Source organism: Ursus arctos, unplaced genomic scaffold (genome assembly GCF_023065955.2).
Source record: "Ursus arctos isolate Adak ecotype North America unplaced genomic scaffold, UrsArc2.0 scaffold_26, whole genome shotgun sequence".
Classification (NCBI taxonomy): Eukaryota; Metazoa; Chordata; class Mammalia; order Carnivora; family Ursidae; genus Ursus; species Ursus arctos.
The window spans coordinates 38,182,533-38,207,810 of NW_026622941.1; the positions used below are offsets into that span (position 1 = coordinate 38,182,533).

A 25,278-nucleotide genomic window follows, 5' to 3' on the forward strand; every position below is an offset into this window, starting at 1 on the left:
GTTCCATTTTTCTACCTAACTGGGGACGTTCTTAAACATAAAACCACTGCTACTAATGATACACCTTAGAAAACCAAACTCTCTAACAGTCTCCTGCCCAGGTGATGGTCATATTTCTCCTGAGAAATACTTTAAATCTCTGTTAGAAGACAGCCATGTTCCTATTACAAAGCATTACTATAAAATTGCATGCTAAAAATGCCAGAAGCCACAGCTGCACACAGAGCTGTAATCAGAGAATAGGCACGTTTAGTCACATCATTTGTAAGTTCATTTAAAAACGTGAAGATTGAAGCTCTGGTCTTCAAGAAAGCTGTTCTGTGTAATAATAACTGCATATTCTTTTTCTTTCCTAATCCCTCAAACGTATCTGTACGCTTCTATTAGAATAGCAAATGGTTCTAAACTATTCATTGTTATTTGATTTTTTTTTCATTTTAGTTCGAAATCAAAGATGTTATCTAGAATTCCAGCTTCGTCGTGAAGAAGGTCGAGCCATCTCATTTGACAGATGAAAGAAAGTGCAATTGAAGAGGTAAAAAGAAAGCAGCACCCCAGCGGCGTGCTGGCTCCAGCCCGGCTCGGAGATGGTGGTGGAGGCCGACAGAAGGCTCGCAGGAGTTTCCCTGTGCTGTTCTAGCTCCCTGGTCAGGCAACATCAAGGGCCACCCCCAACCAAGACAGATGGAGGATGTAAGAAATGGAAATAGTGAAGCCAACTAATTGAAATGCATAAATCAAATAATATTAAGTTAATAAATTGTACCCACTACTTTCTAATAAAAGAATACAGAGTAGAAATCCTAATTTTTTGGCTTTTCTCTGTGATGTTACAGAAATATATTTAAAAAAAAAAAGACCACCTTTCCACAATTCAAAGCTGAGCCCATCTCCTCTTCCTCATGCCCCTTCATGCATGAAAGGCCCTTTTCTGGCTGGCTTTTTCTATCTCCCCATCATTTCTCACTCCCTGCACCACCACATTCAACATACACCGTTAGCTCCAATCCTACTTAAAGACATGCAGTTCTCCCCCCCAAAACAAATTGTGTACTTTTTTGTTTGTTTGCTTATAGTTTATCTCCCTTCACTAGAATATAGGGTAATGAGGGTGAAAAACTTGTCTATTTTATGTATAGCAGCATTCCCAACATTTGGAATGATTCCTGGCACCTTAAAGGCACTTTTATGAAGATTTGTTGGCTAGACAAATGAATGAATACCTCAGTGCCTTTGCACATGCTGCTTCTCCTATTTAAATTGTCCTTTCCCACTGCCTTCCTGACTTAAATCTTATTTTTCTCTAAAAGTCAGCTTAAATACCAATTCTTCTGGGAAGCCATCCATTGCTATAATATCCCTTCCCTCCTCCACCACACACACAGTTAGTTTTATCTCTCTTCTGAGTTCTCTTCTTACACTCCTCCTCTGCGTGTAAGTCCCAGAAACAGGTGACTGTTCACCAGAGGTCTAATACTCCCCTTCCATTGTGTAGAATTGTTGCCAGAAAGTGGCTGCCCAGCCATGGCATTCTGTGGAGACAATGTGACTAAACTCTGACAAATGGCTTGTGGGGACCACTTCCAAACCTAGCCCCCAAAACCTTCCCGTGCAACACTCGTTTTCTCTTTCTTCCATCTGTTGACTAGATGCCGAGGATCCAGAAGAGAACTCCAAGGCCATGGAGATTGTCGGAGCCATGTGATGCCCACCTTTCAAACACCTGCAAGAGTCTGTAATACAAGAGGGAAATAACTGTCTACTGAGCTGAGTCATGGGCTGGGGGCTGTTTGTTACAGCAACTAGGCCACCCTAACCTGCACAGCACTCCACTACCACGGTCCACAGTCCTGCTTCGCCCATGTGTCTGTTTCCTTCTCTGTAGTCTGCACGCCCTGGGCCATGTCCCCACAATACTAGGGTCTAGTCCAGGGTCTGGCACCTGGGTGAGGTTAATATGTCTGGCAGCTGGTTCATGACTCTGAAAAAAACCCAAACTGGGCCAACCCTTGGCTTTCTCCCTAACAAACTTTATCCCATAAACTCCTCTGCCATTTCCACTATAGAGAATTTCTCAAATGTATGTTTTACCTTGAGCATCAGGGGGACTCCCTTCTCTCTGCTAAGACACCTCACCCATCTTCTCGAAGTTCTCTGACCTCCAGACTTTGTTACCGGGGTGTTCAGCTCTCCCCTCTATCCAAACAGTTCATTGAGGAAATTACTTTTGAAAAAGCAATCTATGGCTGTGGTTAATTCCACCCTTCCCTGGAATGCTTTATTTGTTTTGTTTCTGTTTTAAATAGCACTTTTTTTCCTGTTAAAAATGAAATAAAATGTGCCTAATTTCTCTTCTCCTTTCCAACCCAAGCTGATCGTTACTGCTTCTGAGTTTGGTGAATTCATTTTTGTGAGTTACATTTCACTGGGGTCCTAAAACACCGAGGCGGGAGTTCGTTCCATTTCTGATGCGAAGCATAAAATCTGAATGGATTCCAGAACGCAAAACAGAAATGGACTTTTCTGTCCCAAGTTCGTGTATGGACTCACCACATCAGGGAACCACTTAGATCAGGTGGGAGCATCATTTCAAATCATTATTAATAATAACAAAAGGTACCATCTCGAGACTCTATCTCCCAGACACTATAGTAGACACTTAAAACGCCACCTCACCCCAACATCAGGAGGTAAGAGGTAGCCTTCTTACCATATAACCTATTCGGGACAACTGAGACACTGAAAGGAGACGCTATGCAAAAGTGTGCCAGGACACAAAGCATAAACCAAGATTGGCCCCGGGCCGAGCGGGGCATAGGGTACCGTGCTCGTGTTTCAGCTACAGAAACCCGGGCCTGCAGTACCAAGCGCCTTACCTGGCTGACGACGTAGGATGCAAAGGCAGGTCTGTGAGACTCCAAAATCCGCGCTCTTTCTAGCGCCTTTGTCTAAAGTCCTGGGCGCCTGGGAGGAAGTGGGAGGGCAGAGGGTGGGAGGGTGACCGATCTGGTTCCAACCACCTGCTTAACCGGGCTGCCACCCCCACTGTTCAATCCGCATCTCCCAAACTCCAGACCACATAGAGCCAATAAGGGGACACAGTCAACACGTGCTCACTCACTAATGATGGACTTTTCTATGTAAGCTTTCTGGGAGAAAGAAAGAGAAAATGAGAAAAGAGCAAACTGAAAGAGGCTTGGCGATAACAAGGTAATCTAAAGAGAGTCACCAGGGAAACCAAACTGTGGTTTGTCATAATGAAGGCAGGAGGCTTCCCAGACGACCCTTGGATTTTGCTCTACAGGAATCTTATGTAAGAAAGAGGGAAAATATATACTTTTAGCAGAAAGCGTGATTTATTTTTCAACGTGTAAGACGATTTCATCACCCAACCGATGGTTTCAAGGAATTATTTACCACTGCATATGCAGATGGGTTTACATAACAAGGCTTCTACGCTGGCAAATATTTATCATAAGAAAATACATCTGACTTCCACAGGCCATAATGTTTGAAAGCAGTTGTTTTTTTTTTTAAAAAGAAATGTTTGACTCCTGCATTTGCACTAACAGGCCTTGATTGCAGCTAAAGAAACATGAAATGAAATGACAAGTACTTCAACTGAAAAAAAAGCGGGGGGCGGGGAGGGGGCAGTCACTCCCAAAGGGCATCTTCTGTATCAGCTCAGACCATGCAGCTTGACTGATGTGAAGGTGTTCTTCACCCTATAGACAGAGACTTGATTCCACTCAGTTCAGGCGGAGGCATGATGATTTCAGCAGTGAAAACTGCCCAATGTTAAAAATGACTCAAAAGGCAGCAAACGTGGAGATCGGATTGTGCGAGCTTCAGCAAGGAAATGCTTGGTAAAGAAGACCCTAGAAAGATGTGGAGAAAGGAGAGTGGCTGAAGAAACCTGCCGGGGCGTCGAGGTGGGCAGGGTGGGCTCGGGGTCTTGGAGAGGGGGCTGGGGAGGAAGCGGTTTTCTGCTTGCCAGCTGCGGGTTCCACCGGTTGGGCACCATACCCATTAAGTCTCTGGGGTCCCCAAAAGCCTACACTGATGCGAGCATGAGAGGCAGCTCCCCAAATACTCACAGTTTTTACACGAGCTCAACAACTGTTCAAAGCTGATCCTGCTGCCCTGCTCCCTAGCTCCTATTTCTACCTTTCCGTGTGGTTACCTCGTACTGTGTTCCTCTATTAGAAGGTGTCGGAGCCGCCCTTGAAACTCCCCTGATGAGCTGTTTGATTAACTCCTTTATCTCCCTCTGTGCTCGGGGATCCAGAGCACCGGGCGAGGCCAGCTCGCCGTTGGCTGATGCTGTGACCCAGATTGCGTCTGCTTGGTTTAATAAGCGGGGAGCCTCTTAGCCTCGGGCTAGTGACACATCTGAGGCTGCAGCGCACCCCGTTTGTTTAGGGGGATGTTTTTGCCTGCGGTAAAATGTAGGCATCCGCTGTTGATTTCTTCTGAGTTTACTGAGTGGACCGAGAGTCAGGAAAGTTTTTTAGACTCTTCAAAAATGCTCACAAAGGGGTTCTCTCTGTCCCTTAACATCATCGGGGAAAGGTGTAAATTTCTTCCTCTGCTAACCTTGCCAATTTCTGTCCCCTTCTGATGACCAACTGGAAAAGGAGAAGATATTGCCCACCAACACTCAGCGCAGGCGAGCACTCCATAAAGGGTCCTCAGTTCAATGACTCCTTTCCAAGTCTTCTTGACTTACCTTGAGAACGTGACATCATATTTGCACAAGTGCCGTACTAACTAAGTATTCTTTATCGAGCACCTATAACGCACCATGCTCGGAGCTGAGCACTTGACGTTCATTAACTCACTGATGCTTCGTAAGTACACTGCGAGGTAGATACCACTATGATCCCGTAGCACGGATATCCAAGAACACACGTCTACTAAGCAGAAGAATTAAAACCCACGTTTGTCCTACTTCACCTAGACTTAACTATTTATTACTGTTCTAGGAGCGCAGAGGACTACAGATGGTAAATCGTTATAACCGTTGTAATGATGGGGTCCAGGACATGCTCCCCTAACATATGGCTCCCCGGCATATCAAATAGTTTAAGCTGAGGGAGTTTGAGAAAATAGAAGCAGAAAAGTCACTTCGATCTTCCCTCCATCCTTCTCCCCGAAACAGGTCATAGAACCCTCATGTGAGAGGCACCCTCCCTATACCTGGAGGACAGAAATGTCCTTATCTCTGACAACAAAGGGACATGGAGAAGAGTCCTAGCAAACAGGCCTTGCTGGTTTCCCCAGCTTCCTCCACTTACCTTCATAAGCTTTAATCCAGCATAGTCCTCCATGACGACTCACTCCCCATCAAAACTGGTGTAAAAATACTCAGTTCAGGGGCGCCTGGGTGGCACAGCGGTTGGGCGTCTGCCTTCGGCTCAGGGCATGATCCCTGTGTTATGGGATCGAGCCCCACATCAGGCTCCTCTGCTATGAGCCTGCTTCTTCCTCTCCTACTCCCCCTGCTTGTGTTCCCTCTCTCGCTGGCTGTCTCTGTCTCTGTCGAATGAATAAATAAAATCTTTTAAAAAAAAATAGTTCTAGCTGATACATTGGGTCTTCGTCTCTTTACGAAGGCTCCCATGTCACATGAAACGTACTGTAAATAAATTTGTATGATTTCCTCCTGCTAATCTATCTTTGTCATTTCCAGTTTTGGACCCAGCCAGGAACCCTCAGCAGGTGGAGAAAACTTCCCCCTTGCTGCCGGGACCCCATTTGATCCTAAGCACAGCACTCCAAAGTGGGTAGCCTTCTCTCTGTCTTTCAGATGAGGAAACTGAAGCTCCAAGAGTTTAAATGACTTGCCCAAAGTAAGGTTGCTAGACTAGGGGGGAGAAACAAAGGATACCAGTGAAACTTATTTCATATAAGTTATTATCTTATTTCTGAGGTAGGGGCAGTCTCGTGCGACCGAGCCCTTACCGTGTGAGATGGGACGCTGTCTCCAGGGAGCAGGTGTCAGGACTGCATTAAATGGTAGGACACCCAGCTGGCATCAGAGAATTGCTGGCTGTGGAAACCTGCCCACACCTGGCGTCAGCAGTGCTGTGGGTGCACTCATGGTGTGAGAGTGAAGGAGACACGAGGAGGGCAAGTGGAGTCTTCCTGCTCAGCCCCAGTTCTGGAGTCTCACCAGTGCCAGGTTCCTGTGGGGCAGGGTTCCCTCTGGTGACCGTGTCATCTGCTCACACAGGGTGCCGCCTATGAAACCCTTCAAGTCCCACAACCCTGATGCTGCGATGACACGGAGGTGCAGGCCTTTGGGGAGTTGCTGTGGCCACGTCTTCCTGCTGCAGCATCTCCGGGAGACTGGCCACTCTCTGGCGTCCTGCGGCGTTCTGTGGGGGTTCTGTGAGGCTCTGGGGGGCTCTGCCTGGGCAGCAGGCCATAGGCTCTCTGCCCTCATCACCTCTTACCCTCTCATGGAGAGTTTTCTTTTTCTGGTCCTTGAGAAATCACACCTCCCTGCAGTTTCTGGCCATTCTTCAGAAACTTCTCCCTGTTCCTTGAGGTTTAAACTTCTGAAAACCACGCTCGAGAAGATTCCCACACCTTTATATCTCTACCACATCCCCTTCCCTGTGGTATGGAGCTCAGGACCAACTAATGGCCTAAACGGGGAAGAGACAGAAGTGAATTCCAGGAGAAAAAAAAAATATCCATTAGTATCTTACCATATGCTCCTGTCTTACATTACAACATAATGGAAGAGTTGGGCTTTTGCAAATAAAATATTTATACGTTATGGTTTCTTCGTTCAATACACTGCTGGCTACAACTCTGTAATTAAAATGAATACAGTCGTCTTACACACTGCAGCCAGACCGATTTCATCAGATTACCTCAGAGCTCAAATCCCTCGACAGGCTCCCCTTTGTCTCCAGAACGTAGTCCAGACTCCTGGGTTTGGTGCTTGAGCACGTCCACAACCTGCCCCTTCTGTTTTCAACTCCGGCTTCCACGACTTGACACAGCCACTCACAATCCCACTCCCATGTTACCCTCCTGCAGGGCCCACCCCTGCCCCCCTGCTGCCTCTCCAAACTGGTCAAACATAACGCTGGGGTTCCTATCCCACCACCCTCGACAACGCCAGCCCGGCGAACCCACTGCAGCCCACATCAACCAGCTCTTCCTCCAACCACCTCACTTGGTGTCACTTTAAAACTCCTGAGAAGGGGGCGCCTGGGTGGCTTACTCATTAAGCATCTGCCTTCAGCTCGGATCATGATCCCGGGGTCTTAGGATCGAGCCCCACGTCGGGCTCCCTGCTCAGCGGGACGCCTGCTTCTCCCTCGCCCTCTGGTTGTGCTCCCTCTCTCACTGTGTCTCTCTCTGTCAAATAAATAAAATCTTAAAAAAAAACAACCCTGAGAAGGATACCCTGCGATTTCGAAACATGAGGGGCAGGGATCACACATGCTGGCACACACAGTTGTCAACTAACACGTCCAATTCCTCTGCTTTGCACTGGAATCATACCACCTCAATGCAAGTCACACAGGTTACGTCATAGAAACCAGTGCCTACCCAAGTCCTGGATCCAGAAAAACTGAGAAAGCAAGGCTTGGCAGAAAAGACTGGAAAAAGAAAAGTCTCACTGAGGCCCCTTGAAGACCATCCCACCCGTTCAGCACACCCTTCTTCTCACAGTTGAGGAAATACCTTCCACCGCCCCCACCAGCACCCCCAGACGAGGCTCCTCCCGCCCAGTGCAGGACGGTACTCCATACTCCATACACAGCTGCTGAGAAGCCTACGGAAGCCCGGAGGCGTAGTGAGTGACGATGCAGAAATGTACAAATGTGTGACGCCGGAGCACACACACTCTGAGAAAAGCAGTAGGAAGAGTGAGAGTTTGCCCAGCTGTGTCTTTCCGGGCCCTCACTCTTCGGATGTGCCCCCAGTGGAGCACCAGTTACCAGCGACTTCCTCCACGAAGCTGTACGTGGGCTGTCGTTCTTGAACAAAGGCTTACGTGTATCGTGTCCCCCTTGGACAGGTTAATCACAAACTGCTTTTTCTAAGTGGAGAAAAGGTCTCCCCCGAAATGCATCATCTTCTGGGGTGGCTAGAGAAGCACCCGTCTTCAGACCAGAATCTAAAACGCAGTGGGAAGTCCGTACGAGACAGGCAGCAGTAGCATTTTTCCTTGGCCTTGATCTCGAAGAACTAGAAGTGTCAGGGAAACCAGGTGCTGATGTCCGGGAAACCAGATCGTGGCCTCAGGGAAGAATGAAGGGGTGGTCCACGGGGAGGCCGTCTCGGAGCTGGGACTAGGGGACCAGGGGACTCAGGAGGACACAGCACAATGCTACAGGCTGCCCAGGTGTCGTGAGACCAGGAACTGTGTGAGCCGAACTTCTTATGCCTCTAAAATCTACCTCATTTATATTCTACATTTGCTCTTAGAATTCAGTAAAGTCTTCTTGAAAATGCCAATTTGTCCGAGCACTGCTGAGGGGAACTAAAGAGAGAGGTTTGTATCTGTTCATGGGCCCAAATTTTCCCTCCAGCCTGGGAGCCAGGCCCGCGGGGGCAGTGGCCATCCTAGGATGAGTGCCCCAAGGGAGAACCAAGTCACAGCCCCTTAGTCCCACCACACGTCCCCTTCCGGCAGGTCCCTTCAGCCCTGTGAGAGACACCTCCACATACTTGGTCCACGGGAGCGTCCCCCAGCCCCAGCTCTACCCACGGGTGTTACTGAAAATAGCAACAGGCCCAGCATTGTTAACAGCGGTGGCCTTCGGCAACATGCTTAATCCAGTATGCAAATCGGAGCTTCCACACTCATCTCTTCCCCCTGCGGATCTCTAGCTGCTAAGTGTCGTTCTCTGTTGGGAGTCTCTTGCAAAAAAGAGGCAGACAAGCACGAAAGGCAGGACTTCAATGCTGTCCTTGTTGACTCTGGCTTCAGAGCCTGTGGGGGGAGGTCCTGGAATTACTGGTGGACGAGACCTTATCTTCAAGATGTCACTGGTGTCACTGGCTGAACAATATCCCAGTGGCAGAAAAAGAGAAACACCAACCCTCAGACATGCAGAGCCTGGGGGAGCCCAGACCCCAGCAGGAGCCCTAGAGCCTCCTTTCCTAGAGATCCAAGTCTTAACTACTATTCCGAAAATAGAAGCTAGAAGCCAGAGGGCTCCCCCGTGGAGTCCAGATTTAATTTAGATAGCACATGCAGAAAGCAGCCCGAAATCCGAACTGACAGTAGATAAAGGGCTAGTATGTTCCTTCTAATACGTGACCCAGACTCTAAATGAGTGAAAGTGATCTCAACCACATCAGATTATTAACGTCACTCACTAGCTTCACTAACCAGGGTGTGCTTGCTCCCCTGTAAGGAGGAACTGACTCAGGCGGCAGATAAGTTAGACAAGAGCTACTGGGGGCAGGGAGAACTCGGGTAAGGTCCTTCTGGTACTATGAGGACAATGAGGACCCTCATTCACGCCTCTCCTTCAAATCTGTCAATTTGGGTCACAGGCGTAATTGGCTGGACACGGTTCCTTAATGAAACCTTCTGAAACGGGTCTCACCTTAGATGTCATTGAGGCCACCTGCCCCCCATCCCTAACATTTTATTGCATTCTCATTAGAGTCTCTCCCAGTAACAAGAAAACACAGCACTTGTCGTCACTAAGTCGCGACCCCAATGCCAAGCACTTTAGATGCATTATTTTATTTCATCCTCACATCAGCTCTGAAGTACGTGCTATTGTTATCTCCTTTTCACAGACGAAGAATCTGGACTTCAGGGACCTTGGGTCATCAACGGCACAGCTGGGATTCAAACTGCTAGCTTTTCTGACTCTCGGGTCTAGGTTCGGAGGCTCAACTGCCTCTCTAGACGCAAGCACAAATGCAGGAACGTGTCACTCATTCATTCACAAATATTTACTGAACGACAGCTCCAGGCTAGTGTAAGAGAGTCTAAGGGCTAAGAGTACAGTAAACAGGGAAGGTCCCTGTTTGCAGGAAGTTAACATTCTAGAGGTTAGAAAACAGACAAGAAACAACTAGCTGATAAAACAAAAAGGATCAATCAGGTGGTGATAAATGCTAAGACTATAACAAAAGGCGAGGATACACTGGCTAGAGAATGCCCAGAGCAGGTGCGAGGGAGGGAGGGAGGGAGGGAGTTCACTTGAGTCCGAATGATGAGGGAAGCCCTCTCTTAGGAGGTGACCCCTGAGCCGAGGCCTGCAAGATGAGGAGGGAAGAGAGTCCCAGGCAAGGGCCTAAGGCATGTTTGAGAAACACAACGGAGGCCCAAGTGGCTGGAGTGAAATGAATAAGGAGATTGCATCCGATGCTGAAAGTGAGAATTTATGTTCGTGTCAGAAGGAGCCAACAACATCTCCTTTACCACTGACTCTACAGCACTGATATGTTCGAGGGACATGTCACGGTCACTGAAGAAGATGCTTGTTGCTTTTAGGAGGAGTGACAGGGCGAACACTACCCAGCTTCCAGTTCTAAGAAGTTACACAACGGTCTGTCCCGGAGTGGACGGACACCTGCCACTAAGCCACGGTGCAGAGTTCTAGCTCCCGGCCGACTGCACGCTGGGAGAGCCTGGCTGGCTGGCTGGATTCTCCAGAAGAACTGCAGAGTGGACAACTGTCCATCAGAGCCCAGCGGCCTGCATGCAACACAAGGAGTAAGAGACCGGCACGCTGCTGCTGGGGGTGTGTGCGCACACGTGTGTATGTATGTGTGTGCGTAGGTGTGCATGCACGTGTGCGTGTGTGTGCGCGCACGCTGCCCCTCCCCACAAACTACACAATAGCTTCTCTGTTCGGCTGCCTGCACAATCCTCTACTCTCTGGAGGACAAATGTGTGTAACGTACAGGAGGAGGCCATTTCCCTGGGGACTGGAGTCTTCCTTTCCGGGTGGCAGATCCTGAAGCCGTGCTTGCTGCTTTCAAGGGATGAGCTGGAAGGGAACGTGGCAGAGATTCACACCAGCCTCGCAAAGGATGAGGGACAACGGGTTTAAGCCAACCTGTACCTCGCACTGCTTGCCTGACTCACGTGTTGCCTTCCTTCGTACTGCCTTTCTCATCTGTGATGTGACATCCGATGGAAAAGGTTTTTCTGATTATCTCCAAGATTCACTGTAGGAAGCAAACCACAGGCCACTTTAAAGGGTTATCTGGTACATTTTCTTTTGCCAAGAATTTTTTCAGCCTGTCCAGAAAATGCTGCTACCCCCTCCAACCGCTCTAGATGGACAGCACATGAACAAGGTCCAAGAGGCAACTCTGGGACTAGAGAGACGGTACTAACCTCAGGGTCAGCCCAAAGTGCGACTGTGACCTGAGCCAATTCTGGCCTCCCCACTCTGCATCTTTGCCACGTTTTCCCTACCACGCACCCCCTCACCACTCCCCCGACGTGGCCACCTGCCGTAGACGACAAAAGGCGGCTGCGGGGAGGCAGCACGGCTTTGGAAGCAGACCTAGTTTTGAATTCCAGTTTTACTGCTGTTAGCAGTGTGATCTCAGTTGAGCTACTCAGCTTTTATGTGCCTCAGTGACCCAATCTGTAAACTTAAGCTTAGTGTCGAGAAAATTAACACCAGAGCACCCAGCTCTGTATATTTTGGGCAACTATTTGGCATTCATCCTTCTCCTTCTCGCCCTTCCCCCACAACCAAATGCCCATGCCCGTGGTTTCCTACGGACACCGGCTAGCGCAGACGGAAGATGCTCACGATTCATTCTCACAAAGATGTTAATATTCAATAACGGCTATATGCTTCTCTTCCCAGTGATGTATTTTTTTTTAAATTTTAGTCATTTATTTGAGAGAGAGAGAGAGAGCATGAGCAGGGGGAGGGGCAGAGGGAGAAGTAGACTCCCCGCTGAGCAGGGAGCCCGATGCGGGACTCGATCCCAGGACGCTGAGATCATGCCCTGAGCCGAAGGCAGACGCTTAACTGACTGAGCCACCCAGGCGCCTCCTCGTCCCAGTGATATCTGTGACCCAACCAGCAGGGTTGAATCCACAGCAAAGAGCTCCTAGTTCGGGAATTGCCCGCTATGCGGTCACACCGGCTGAGCGTGAGCCTTCCCCAGCTACGGCACACCACGCCACGCCTACGGGAAAAGCAAAGCAGGGTATTTGTGAGCTGACCATGATCTTATCCCTGCTTCCACACGGTGCAACCACAGTTCATTCGAATAGAAGAGGCTGACTGAGGGAAAACCACATCCAACTTGGGAAGTGAAATCTTAGACAAAGCAAACTTTTATTGACTCCTAGAGATAGATCAAAAATTCATTCACTCAGAAAAGAATGGAAGGCTATTCATGCAGTTCTTGGGCCAGATTTAATGCGGACTTTAATCAATGCTGTGAAAGCCCAGCCTGCTCCCAAACCGCTAACTAGCCTGTCCGCTTTCACATCTCTTCTTCTGTCTGCAAAGCTCTTATCACCCCTTCTGCACCTGGCAACATCCTATTCATCTTCGAAGGCCTCGCTCAAATGCCATATTCTCTGTAAAGCTTTTCAAAATCTTCATCCAACCATCCAGCAAAATTAGTCACACAATTCTTTCTCTCTTAGTGTTTTGTTCCCACCTTGAGAATAAGGCTTCCCACAGTTTATTCACACATCACATGGTAGTACAGCTACTGGTTTGTGCTCTGTCTCCCACACCAGACCGTGAGAAATTCGAGGGCAAGAGCCCTGCTTTACTCATGTTTGTGTTCCTGGGATCATGTACCGTGCCTGGCCCTCAGGAAATGATGGTAGAATTGACTCCCTTAACCTTGGGGAAAGTGCTGACTGTCCTCAAGTCTCAGAGTCCTCCACCTCCTTTATAAAAGGTGACCGAGATACCCACCACAAAAGGTCAGCATTCAGAGTCTCTATGTCAGATGTGAAAAATTATCTTATACCCAACATAGACCCCTGTACATAATTAGCTCGCTAGAGGTTGATTAAATGCAACCAACCAGTTAAAAATATTCAGATCCTGTATCTCTAGTGCATCTCAGTAAACAAGACAGGCAATAACCCTGATCATGGAGTTTATATCTCATAAGCAGAAAACAACTGACACCTGGTAAACAAATACACAAGGAAATATTAGGGATCGATGTGTTGAAGAAAGTTAAACAGGGTGTTGATACAGAAAGTTACTTAGGTAAGAGAGGTGGTAGGGAAAGCTTCTCAGAGAACGTGATGTTTAGCTGGAATCCACATGAGCAAAGGAACCCAGTGAAGATCTAGGAGAAGAGCACTCTGGGCTCTGCAACAGAAAGTGCAAAGGCCCTGAGGCAGGTACAAGATAGAAGTACTAAAGAGGAAAAGTGAGGTTATATCATGGGATCATTTTGACTTAGGAGGAGTAAAAGAGATGCAGTTAGAGAGGTAGTCAAGAGGTAGATCATTCGGACACTTCACAGACTAGGAAAAGGAATTCACATTTTATTCAAAATGCAATACAAAAAAATGTAGAGGTTCTTTTTTTTAAGATTATATTTATTTATTTGACACAGAGAGAGAGAGAGAGAGAGAGCTCAAGCATGGGGAGTGGCAGGCAGAGGGAAAGGGAGAAGCAGCCCCCCACAGAGCGGGGGGAGCCTGATGTGGGACTTGATCCCAGGACCCCAGGATCATGACCTGAGCCAAAGGTAGTCACTTAACCAACTGAGCCACTCCAGCACCCAGAAACTGCTCCAGACAAATGCCACAGAAAAATCTGTGACTCTACTCTCATTCATACCAGCAAAAGCCAAGTAGGAGCCCAGGCTCCCACCCTCGTGAGGCTGTAATGAGGAGCTCCAACACCGAAGGGGGCTGGTATGAGAGGACAAGTAGGGAGCCAGGAATTTTATCGCCACTGGCCAGTAACGGCATGCCAATCCCTTATGGTGTCAAAGGACACCACAGAGCAACTGGACTTCTACCTCCACGCAGCAATAATGAGGTGTGCACTCCCCTTCCCAAATGGGATGGTGTCAAAGGAGACCTAGTGGAGAATCAGACTTTGTCCTCCACTCAGCAATAAGGAGACTGCCCCACGGAGCTTGGGAGTCTCAGTCAGTTGAGCTTCCAACTCCTGATTTCAGCTCAGGTCATCATGTCAGAGTCATAGGATCAAACCCTGTGTCGGGCTCCATGCTCAGTGGAGAATCTGCTTGAGATTCTCTCTCCTTTTGCCCCTCCCCCACCCCATGCATTCTCTCTCTAAAATAAATGAATAAATCTTTTAAAAAGATAGAGAGACTACCCCTACCACAGTGTCAGCAGAGACCACATGAGGAAACGACACTCCCATCTCCACCATCAGTAATGAGGAATCCCCACCCTCACACCCCGGTGTCAACAGAGGCTGGGTGGGGAACCCAGATTTCTACCTCCACCTGATACTAAGAGTGGTGGTGTCCCCCACCCACATCCCTGCCAGAGAAGTGCCAGATTAAATCAGTTTAAACTTTCATACAAAATATGAATATCCCCAGGTTTCAATTAAAAATCATTTGTTATACAAAGAAATAGGAATTGCTCAAACTGAATGAAAAAAAGGACAATAAATGCCAACACCAAAATGACAAAGATGTTGGAATGATCTGACAAAGATTTTAAAGCAGCCATGATCAAATGCTTCAACAAGCAATTACAAACATGCTTAAAACAAAGAAAAAATGAGAAACAGAAGATGTAAAGAACCAAGTTGAAATCTGAGAACTGAAAAATACAATAACTGGAATAAAAATCTCAGGGGATGGGCTCAATAGCAAGAGGAAACATAGGGGAGAAACAATGAACTGAAAGGTAGAACATCAGAAACTACAGAATAGGGGTGCCTGGGTGGCACAGCGGTTGAGCGTCTGCCTTCGGCTCAGGGCGTGATCCCGGCATTATGGGATCGAGCCCCACATCAGGCTCCTCCGCTATGAGCCTGCTTCTTCCTCTCCCACTCCCCCTGCTTGTGTTCCCTCTCTCACTGGCTGTCTCTCTGTCAAATAAATAAATAAAATCTTTAAAAAAAAAAAAAAAAAGAAACTACAGAATAAATGAATTAATAGATTAGAAACTTTGAAAGCAGCCAGAGAATAATGACAACTTATCTATAAGAAAATTACAATAGGGGCGCCTGGGTGGCACAGCGGTTGGGCGTCTGCCTTCGGCTCAGGGCGTGATCCCAGCGTTATGGGATCGAGCCCCACATCAGGCTCCTCCACTGTGAGCCTGCTTCTTCCTCTCCCACTCCCCCTGCTTGTGTTCCCTCTCTCGCTGGCTGTCTCTATCTCTGTCGAATAAATAAATAAAATCTTTAAAAAAAAAAAAAGAAAATTACAATGACAGTGGATTTCTCATACTAAACCATGGAGACCAAAAAGAAGGGACACAATACTTTTCAGCTCTGAAAGAAAGAACTATCACCCGAGAATCTAATAGACTTACTGAATTCCAGTGAAAATACCTTTCAGGAATGATGTGGAGATCAAAAAATTCTCACATGAAGGAAAACTGAGGTCTTACCAGGAGACCTGTCCAAAAACAATGACTACAAAAGTTCTCTAAACAGAAAGAAAACAATTTCTTACATTTTTCCTATATAACATTATTTTCTACAATAGGCTTTCTAAACCATGTTTGAAGGTTGAAGCAGAAATTATAACATTGTCTGATAAGGTTCTAAATATATGTAGAGAAGATATATAAGACTGTTACAAACAGGAGAGGACAAAGGACATAAAGGGAGGTAAGATTTCTATACTTCACTCAAACTGGTAAATAGACTGCAATAAGTTATGTATATGTAATGTAATACCTAAAGCAAGCAATAAAAATGCTATATTAAAATATATACTTTAAAAAACATAGAGAGATAAATCAAAACGGAATTTTAAAATATGTTCCAGTAACACACAAGAAGGCAAGAAAAAGAAAACAGAAATGAAAAACAGTAAGAACGGAAAACAAAAAATAAAATGGCAAACTTATATCCTAATGTATCAATAATTACATTAAATATAAATGGCCTAAATATACAAATTAAAAGACAGAGATCGACAGATTGGATTACAAAACATGACCTAACTGTAGCCTGTCTACAAGAAACTTACTTCAAATATGATAAAAGACGTCTGAAAGTAAAAGGATAGAAAAAGGCATATCATGCAAACATTAATCAAAGGAACGCTATCAAAGGAGTGCTAAGTAAACTAGAATTCAGAACAAAGAAAATCACTAGAAACAAGGAGTGAGATTACATAATGACAAAAGGATCAATCCCCCAAGAAGACCTAGCAATTCTAAATGTACATGTTCCAAACAGCACAGCTCCCAAGTATGTGAAGCAAAAACTGATAGAATCGAAATAAGAAATAGATAAATCTGCAATTATAGTTGGAGACTTCAACACTCCTCTCTCTACAATTGATAGAACTAGACAAAAAAATCAGCAAGATATAGAAGAACTCAACACCATCAACCAACAGGTTGAGCATTTATAAAATACAAATTATTTAAGTTTTCAGCAGAATCCACAGCTTTTTCAAGTGCCCACAAATCATATACCATATTCTGGGCCATAAAACAAGCCTCAAGAAATTTAAAATAATTGAAATTATTTCAAGGATAGTAAGATAATACTATAAACAACACTACACATACAAATCTGACAACTTGGAAGAAATGGATCAAAACACGAACCACCATAATCATTCAATATGAAATAGATAATTTGAATAGCTCCATAGTATGAAGGAAATTTAATTTGTTATCTAAAAACTCCCAAGAATTAAATATACAGACCCAGATTATTTTACTGGAGAATCTGATCTAATGTTTGAGGAAGAATCAGCACCAATTCTACATAATCCCTTCCAAAAAATGTAAGAGGAGAGAACATTTCCCAATTTGTTTTATGAAATTAGTTTTACCCTGGTTCCAAAACCAGACAAAGACAGTACAAAGAAAGACCAAATATCCCTCCTGAATATAAATGTAAAAAATCCTTAACAAAATATTAGCAAATGGAATTCAGCGTGATATATAAAGAATTCTATACCATGAATGGGCTTTATTCCAGGGATGCAAGCCTAGTTCAATATTTGAAAAATAATCAGTGTAATCCACCATATAAAAAGGCTAATGGGGAAGAAAATTGCATGATCTTATCAATCAGTACAGAAAAGGTATTTGAAAAATTTAACACCCAAAAAACTTACAGGGGCACCTGGATGGCACAGTTGGTTAAGCCTCTGACTCTTGGTTTCAGCTCAAGTGTGATCTCAAGGTCATGAGATTGAGCCCGCGCACCCTTTGGGCTCCACACTCAGTGTGGAGTCTGCTTGCGAATCTCTCTCCCTCTCCCTCTGCCACTTGTGCTACCTCTCTCTGTCACTCTCACTCTCTCAAATAAATAAATCTTTAAAAAAATAAAGTTAAAAAAATAAAAAATTTACAAAAATAGAAATAGAGGATAGAGGGGACTTCCCTCAGCTTGATAAAGAGAATTTACAAAAAAAACAAAAAAACAAAAACCACACCTAGCATTATACTTAATGATGAAAGACTGAATGCTTTCCCCTAAAATCAGGATCAAGGCAAAATGTTCCCTTTTACCACTCTTATTCAGCATAATGCAAGAAGATCTAACCAGTGCAATTAGCGAGTGAAATTTTCACAAAAACTTACTCAAGACGGATCATAGACCTAAATGTAGAACACAAAACTTCTAAAAGGCAAAGAGAATAAAAAGGGAGAAAAAGACAAAATAGAATATTCCAGAACTGTGGGACAATTACAAAGGTATAATATACACATAACAGGAATACCAGAAGGAGAAGAAATATTTGAAGCAATAATGACTGAGAATTCCCCAAAATTAATTATAGACACCTACCCTACCCTTTTCCTGGTCCAGAGCCTCTGAAGCATTCTAGCATATATTCCAGAATACATTCTGATTAGTTTGCTAGGGCTACCATAACAAAGTACCATAGACTACACGGCTTAAACAACAGAAATTTATTTTCTCACAATTCCGGAGGCTAGAAGTTGGAAAGCAAGGTCTCAGTAGGGTTGATTTCTTCTGGAGGACTCTCTCCTTGGCTTGTAGAGAGCTGTTTCTTCCACGTATCTTCATATGGTCTTCCCTCTGTGTGTCCTAATCTCTTTTTCAGAAGAACAACCATCATTGGATTAGGGTCCACCCTGACAACCACATTTTAACTTAACTACCTTTTTAAAGACCTATCTCCAAAGACAGTCACATTTGGAGGTACTGCGGGGTTAGGACTTCAACATATGAATTTTGGGAGAATGCAATTCAGCCATAACACCTTCTTTATAACCCCTTCATGCAAATTCTTTCTATAACTCCCTCCACCTTCATCTTTCCAAAATGTGTGATCTTATTGCCTAATGCCCTGTTGCCTTTCTTTTTGCTGTTCATGATTTATTCATTTGTAATCCTTTACTACTATTGTAGTAGGATCTGAAAGGGGGAAGAAAAATGAATGTGCTTAAGCCACCATCTTCATCCAGAAGTACCCACCCACCCCATTAATTACCACCTCTGAGAAGTCTTCTTGCTGATATCAGACCACAGCAATCTCTCCTTCCTCTTTACCAATTCATTTAATACAAAACTGTCATCTGTTTCACTATTATTAGACTTGTGAGTCCACATCTAGGTTTTAAGCCTTTTTTTTAAGATTTTATTTATTTATTTGAGAGAGACAGAGAGAATGAGAGCACAAGCAGGGCGGTGGGGGTGGAGAGAGAGAAGGCGGCTCCCCGCCGACCAGGGAGCCTGATGTGGGGCTCAATGTCAGGATCCTGGGATCATGACCTGAGCCGAAGGCAGACGCTTAACCGACTAAGCCACCCAGGTGCCCCTAGGTCTTAAGCTTCTTAAAGCAATGATGGCTTTTTATAATTTCTACTCTACCCACTGAAAATCTGGCACAGAGATTAAGTGTTCACTATTTGCTTATAAAAAAATAAGGTTAATTTGATTAATTTAAAATATGACCCCATTCCTATGACTCCAATTCAATGTTTTACTATTGTTTTAATGTAGTGAATCAATGAACACATTACATCATGGACTTCACAACACACCACCGTATTGTACATGCCAGCTTATGGGAGAGGGAAGTAAGAGAGTCCACATTCAAGTCCCAAAACAAAAAGCACACTGCCATCTCCTGGATCAAAGTTAGTAATGCAGCTCTTTTAAAAATGACAATAATACAGTTCCAGCTAAGCAGCAGATCTACAAAAAGTAATTATACATGAAAATAAGACTCTGCTTTCCTTCTAACAAACATTATGGGCAATGTCATTAAAATCAATATTGACTGGGTACCTGGATGGCTCAGTTGGTTAGGCACCCGCCTTCGGCTCAGGTCATCCCAGGGTCCTGGGATCAAGCCCTCATCCAGGCTCCCTACTCAGCGGGGAGTCTGCTTCTCCCTCTGCCTCTCTCCCTGGCTTGTGCTCTCTCTCTCTTTCTCTCTCTCTCTCTCAAATAAATAAAATATTTTTTAAAAAATCAATATTGATCACTATAGTAATGAAAATCTCAGTCCTGAATTCAGATCATTTACAGCTAATTTGACCTGTTAACATGATCTTCCAAGTTCATCTAAAGAGCCTTGTTCCCTTGTATCATTTATTCTTTTCCTGAATTTCTACCAGGTCTGGATTCAAAATGCTCTTGTGGCTGATGATGCCATATGTTCAGTTAGTGACAGCTTTGTTCTGCTTTGCTCTATCAAAAGCAATGACAAATCAAGTGAGATGAAGACAGAGACAGCAAACAGGCACTGCAGCCTGACTTTGAAACATTTCACACTGCAAAGGCTCATGTTTGCTTGACAGACTATACACCCAATTCGAACCTACTGACTTACTCTAGTTACCCAAATCAGGCTTTCTTGGATGCAAAAGAAGGCAAAAAGGGTGAGTAAAGAGGACTAAGTCAAATCCTAGGTACCCAATGTAAGACACGAAATAAACAAAAAATTTAAAGCCAATGGCCAACATTTGGGGGAATCACAAGCATTCTCTGCATCCTGTGTTTACTGGATTTTTTTATTCCTTTGGGAAGGTTCTCCGACTGCTCTGAGAAAGACAGTTGGTGTTTTGGTCAAGCAGATCTAAGGTTGGGTGTTACACACTCTCCCTGGGAAGTCCTGGAAGCAGGTGTGGTCCAGGTGCAGGAGCAGAGGCTGCAGACTGAGAGGCTGAGCCCGCAAACATAAAAGCCACCTCCGAGGAGGGAACCTGTGCGGATCTATTAGAGGAGGTTACCTGGTCTTTGCTCCATCTGGCTTAGGCCAGCTGGGAGAGAATTCTGGATTGAGGAAGGGCACTGTGCAAGGAAGCAGTGGTCTCCAGGAGCAGGGATGCCTGCTTTAACGTTCTCTCTCCTGGAATGCCCTGATGGCATCCTCGAGGGTTCAGTGAAGTCTTGTTAAACTTTGCCCTCTAGTACCACCTGTGTTTGGGAGGCTAACAGAGAGGTCTGTGCCCACATTTGGGGTTGAGAAGGCTTTGGGAGGAGCAGAAGCCAGAAGAAGCTACAAAGGCCAAGGCAGGAAAGCCTGAAGCAGCTGTCCACAAAAAGAGCCGAGGAGAAGTGGACAGGATGGGTTCGCACATGTGTGCACACTCGCCGGGGTGGGGGCTGCTGGGAACCAAGGGAAGATGATGTCTTCCAGGGACACAAGGAGAAGGCTCAGGCTATGTTGGGGGGGGGATTCAAAGAAATGGATGACCCACTAGAGCTGGAGCCCTTGGAGATACTGTGGTGATAGGTACAGAAGTCTATTTGAATCTGGATTCTGCCATTTGAGGGCTTCAGATGGCCTTGCTGTTTGGTTTGCAATAGGGCTAAAGGCAGATGGAGGCCACTTACAGCATCCTACTGAACCTTACCTTCCACTGACCTCAATCTAATTATTACTGGGGTAACAGAGTACCTAATATTGAAATGCCTTGGGAGAATGCTCACCCTGGAGACCCACTATACTTACATCAAGGCTGTGAGCCCCGGATCTCAGTGTCTCCAGGCCCCGGGCAAAACTGTGAGCCTGTGGGAGGTGGACAGCATCCATGTGCCTTCCTCTTCTCCTCCTCCTCCATTTCCCTAGTTAGATCACTCTTCAGTTCTGGATTACTTGGAACTCCGTATGGGCTCTGGTGTCCCAAGCCTGCCTTTGGATACCTTCGGCATCCTCTCCAAGGCCTGAGGGTGGTATGGATTTTATCAGATAAAATCATCTCTGCTGAGGGACCAATTAGCTCTTTCAAACAATAATGCCTGGGCCAAGGTAAAACTGCATCTCCATGAGGTCCAGAACAGGTTTCTCAGGCACTGCAGCAGGCCAGTGGGGAGAAGTATTTGGCAAAAGGGGCCCTCTAATGCATGTTGGTGGCCGTCTAATCCAGGCCTGGGGCTGAGGACATGATCAAGCCTATACCCAAGCAGAGTTTGTCCCACAATACTGCCCTGGGTCTCAAGTTATAGGCTTTTAGGGCTAAAATTGGGTCATCAGCAACTTCAGCCAGAGAAACAGATGGCACACCACTTTATTGCTAGGCAGTAAATGGATGAGTCCTTCCCTTTGGTCCTCTTGCCATCCTGGTAAGCTAACTCCTGCCCAGTGAGCAGTGACTAATGACAAAGAATTCAAGGATGTTTAGCACTCACAAAAGGCTTGATACAAAGCGTAGAAAAGAGAATTGAACATGGTATTCAGGATATTGAACCAATGACCACAGAACTATGACAACTTCTCAACTTGCCTTTCTCCTATGGCAAATGCACCACTTTACCATAATCCAGGATCTGCCTTGACTTCACGGATATTATAGTTTTTGCTCTGATGTTTTAGGACATGCCTATCCCAGTGAGAAAGTGTCCCAGTGAGAAATACTCAAATCACCACATATTATTTACTTATACAGACTCCTTAAAGGAAAAATCAAAACAATTTACTGATGATGGAAAACACGAGCCAAGGAAACTAGAAGAAAAACAGGCCTAGTATCATATAGAGACCCTTAGCCATTTCCCACCACTCTACACACATGTGCACGCACACACACACACACACACACACACACACACACACACACATCTCCCCCTACTCTGCCCCAAGGAAGGACAGACATTTCTACACACTCCTTCCTGACTGCATTTTGTGACATCTCTTCCCTTCAAAGTCTAGCCTGTTACTTTATTTTAGATCCAGGTCCCGTGCACGATAGGACTGAAGGCAAGAATACCCCTCCCACACACACACCCTCCTAGTCCCTAGAAAGACTTTGTGACCCTCTAGAAAAAGGGACTCTGCTTGGTATAGGAAGATGGAGCTTCTGGTGTGGCCATAGCTGGGCACTGACTCTGATGGGTGCTCCCTGGCTGGACATTTGCCCAGGGACCTCACAGAACTCCCTGCCTAACCACACCCAGGGATCCCAGACAACTATGGCCAGGACAGTGAATCCGCTGGCTCAGAACAGGGACTAAGTAAACACTAACATCCTTTCCTGTGTGCCAACTACCCAAGCCAACCACCATGTTGCCCAGCACAGAGGAGGTCTGCAGGACCTATGTGTTAGTCAAGAGAATGAGCTGAAGAACTGATGCAGGACCAGACTTAACAAACTGTTGGCCACACTCCATTCCTTCACCCCATCCTCCTCCCAGGTTCCAATACGGAACACCACCATCAAAGGTTAGAACTTCACTTTTGCTACAAGTGCTAGGAGACTTCTACAGACACTGAAGAGTCAACGTCTTGCTAAGAAATAAAAATTCACTCTCACTTGGATTCCTATCAGCATGCTGTCTGTCATGTTTGTGCTATTTTCTAAAGCTACAGTGGGTGGCAGGGATACCAAAGAAAGGCCAGCTGCCAGCCTGCTTCTCCAGCTACCCTGCTTTTGTATTATCGTGAAGAGTGCTTGGCCGTGATAAAGTGTAGAAGGAAGTGTACGAGTGTCTGAGTCAGACTAACCTCCCTGTGACTCCCAGCTTCTCAGACCAACCTCTCTCTGAGCCTGTTTCTAGGACTGAGATAATATGTGCAAAGCCCCCAGTACGGTGCCTAGCGTACAAGAGCGCATATAAATGGCAGCTAATATTATCACTAAGCCTGTTGGAACTGTGAAGACCAATAAAAGAGAGCTCCACATGAGAAACAAAATTCCTATTCCCTTTCCACACTCATTTAGAATGCAAAGAACATTGGAGCAGAGGTGTGGAGCTCTCTGAACATAATCTTGTGAAATAGAATTAAAATAATCCCCATTGATGATGAAAAGGTCTTTAATGTTCAGGAAGGGCTTTGAGCCAAAGTTAAAAGGCTATTCATCTGGATACTTCATCTCATCCGTAGTACTTGAATTCATTCATTCATTTATTCAGCAAATATTTATTAACTTCATTTTATGTGCCAAGTAATGTGCTTTGGAAGCCATCCCTTGGAAACACATCGAATGTCTATAATCCCACTGAAATGCAGACTGAATCTAGTTCCCACAGAGTCCACACTCAACGGTTTGTAGTGCTGAAAGTCGAGTCATAATATCATTACTGGATTCCACGAGAGGGGACCTGATAGAAATTTCTAGAACCACTACAAAGTTTTGAGTTATGTCGCTATTCGCATGACTCTGGGCAAGTATTTTAACCTAAGAGCTGCCCTACGTATAGTTTCAAGGGTCACAGAGGATCAACTGAATGTCAAGAAGACTGTGCTGCACCCGGGGCATGTTGTGATAAAAACTCTACCTTCTCCCATGGCCCTGATTCTTTGGGACAGAGTTCCAGATGTAGTCTCAACGGTACTCAAATTCCATTCTGGTGCCTGATCAGCACAAGGACTGTGACTCATCTACCCTCGTACGTGTTTCCCTCACTCTGGCTCCACGATGGCCATTTTTTAAATTCTCCCTTTCGTAGGATAAAATTACTTTAGATTCACTTCTGCCTGGTGTTGGTGGACAAGACACAGCAACAACTGTCTGGAGCTTTCCTCAGCTCTCATTCAGTGAATGTTCACTGCATGCCTGCTCTGTGCTCTGTCCCTGCAAAGCGGTCTCCATCCTGAGGGAGGAAGCGAGACTCATTACTAGGAGAGAGCCAGGCCCGGTCAGAAGCATCTGATAGACTTCAGTAACTTATCGGCAGCTGAGAATCTTTTATGATTGCTGACAATTTCACATATCTTTCACCATTTCTTACTGTCTCTACCCAACCTTTATTATTCTTCTCATCTTATCCTGTTCACCTGCCCCACATCACCCCAAAGGTTTCCCAGTTTTATGGAACTACTTTCCCCCACCAGCGGCCTCAGGGTCACTGCCAATGTGGTCATCAGCTTTGGGGATTTTAACTGTCAGTGAATGAGGCAAGCAGTAAGGAGAAGATTAAAACAGAGCTCAGACGTATCTTCCTCATCTATGCTATTCCCTGAAGAGGTAATAAACCAAAAGCAGGATTCTAATGAGGCCTCAATGTATAGTTTTATCCATGCCGATTGCCTGACTGTCTGCTTCCCTCGATTTTCTTCTCTGACCCCTCAGGCTGGTACTTCAGAAGCGTGAAGTTTAAATGCTAGGGCATCATCAGAGAAAATCCAGGAGCTTCCAGGAGACCCACCAGCTGACAACTCTACTACTTACTGTCCTCCCCGAGCTATCTCCGGAGGGCACAGGACTGGGCCTTGCTGTGCTACTGGGGAACGGTCACAGCGGTTTCCATTCTGCCACTTTGCTGTCCATCTGCAACCCCTTGGCAGCTAGACGCTGTCACCCCTCTTCCACCTAACCAGATCCTCCGTGCCCTTCCAGCCGCTCAGACCCCACCTCCTCCACACAGTCCGTACCTCCAGCTCCAGAACCATCAGTCCAGTCCCTTCATCACAGCCCGCAACGCGGCACCGGTCACGGCAAAAGCACAGTGCCGAGTCCGTGAGCCACAGGGAATCGACTGTCCCACCTCCCACGTTTGACTGGCTGGCTGCAATCAGCGAGGTCAACAAAAACTGTCTTTTTTTTAAGATTTTATTTATTTATTTGACGGAGATAGAGACAGCCAGCGAGAGGGGGAACACAAGCAGGGGGAGTGGGAGAGGAAGAAGCAGGCTCCCAGCGGAGGAGCCTGATGTGGGGCTCGATCCCATAACGCCGGGATCACGCCCTGAGCCGAAGGCAGACGCTTAACCACTGTGCCACCCAGGCGC

General features: G+C 45.9%; 1 long non-coding RNA gene across 1 annotated transcript; it reads right to left on the reverse strand.

The window, feature by feature from the left end:
• Positions 1-3,334: 3,334 nt before the first annotated feature.
• Positions 3,335-14,561, reverse strand: LOC130544859 (uncharacterized). The gene is made up of 3 exons (XR_008961524.1): positions 5,965-14,561; positions 5,298-5,538; positions 3,335-3,878 (listed from the first exon to the last, which is right to left on the reverse strand). It is a non-coding gene; the product is annotated as an uncharacterized LOC130544859 (long non-coding RNA).
• Positions 14,562-25,278: the final 10,717 nt, after the last annotated feature.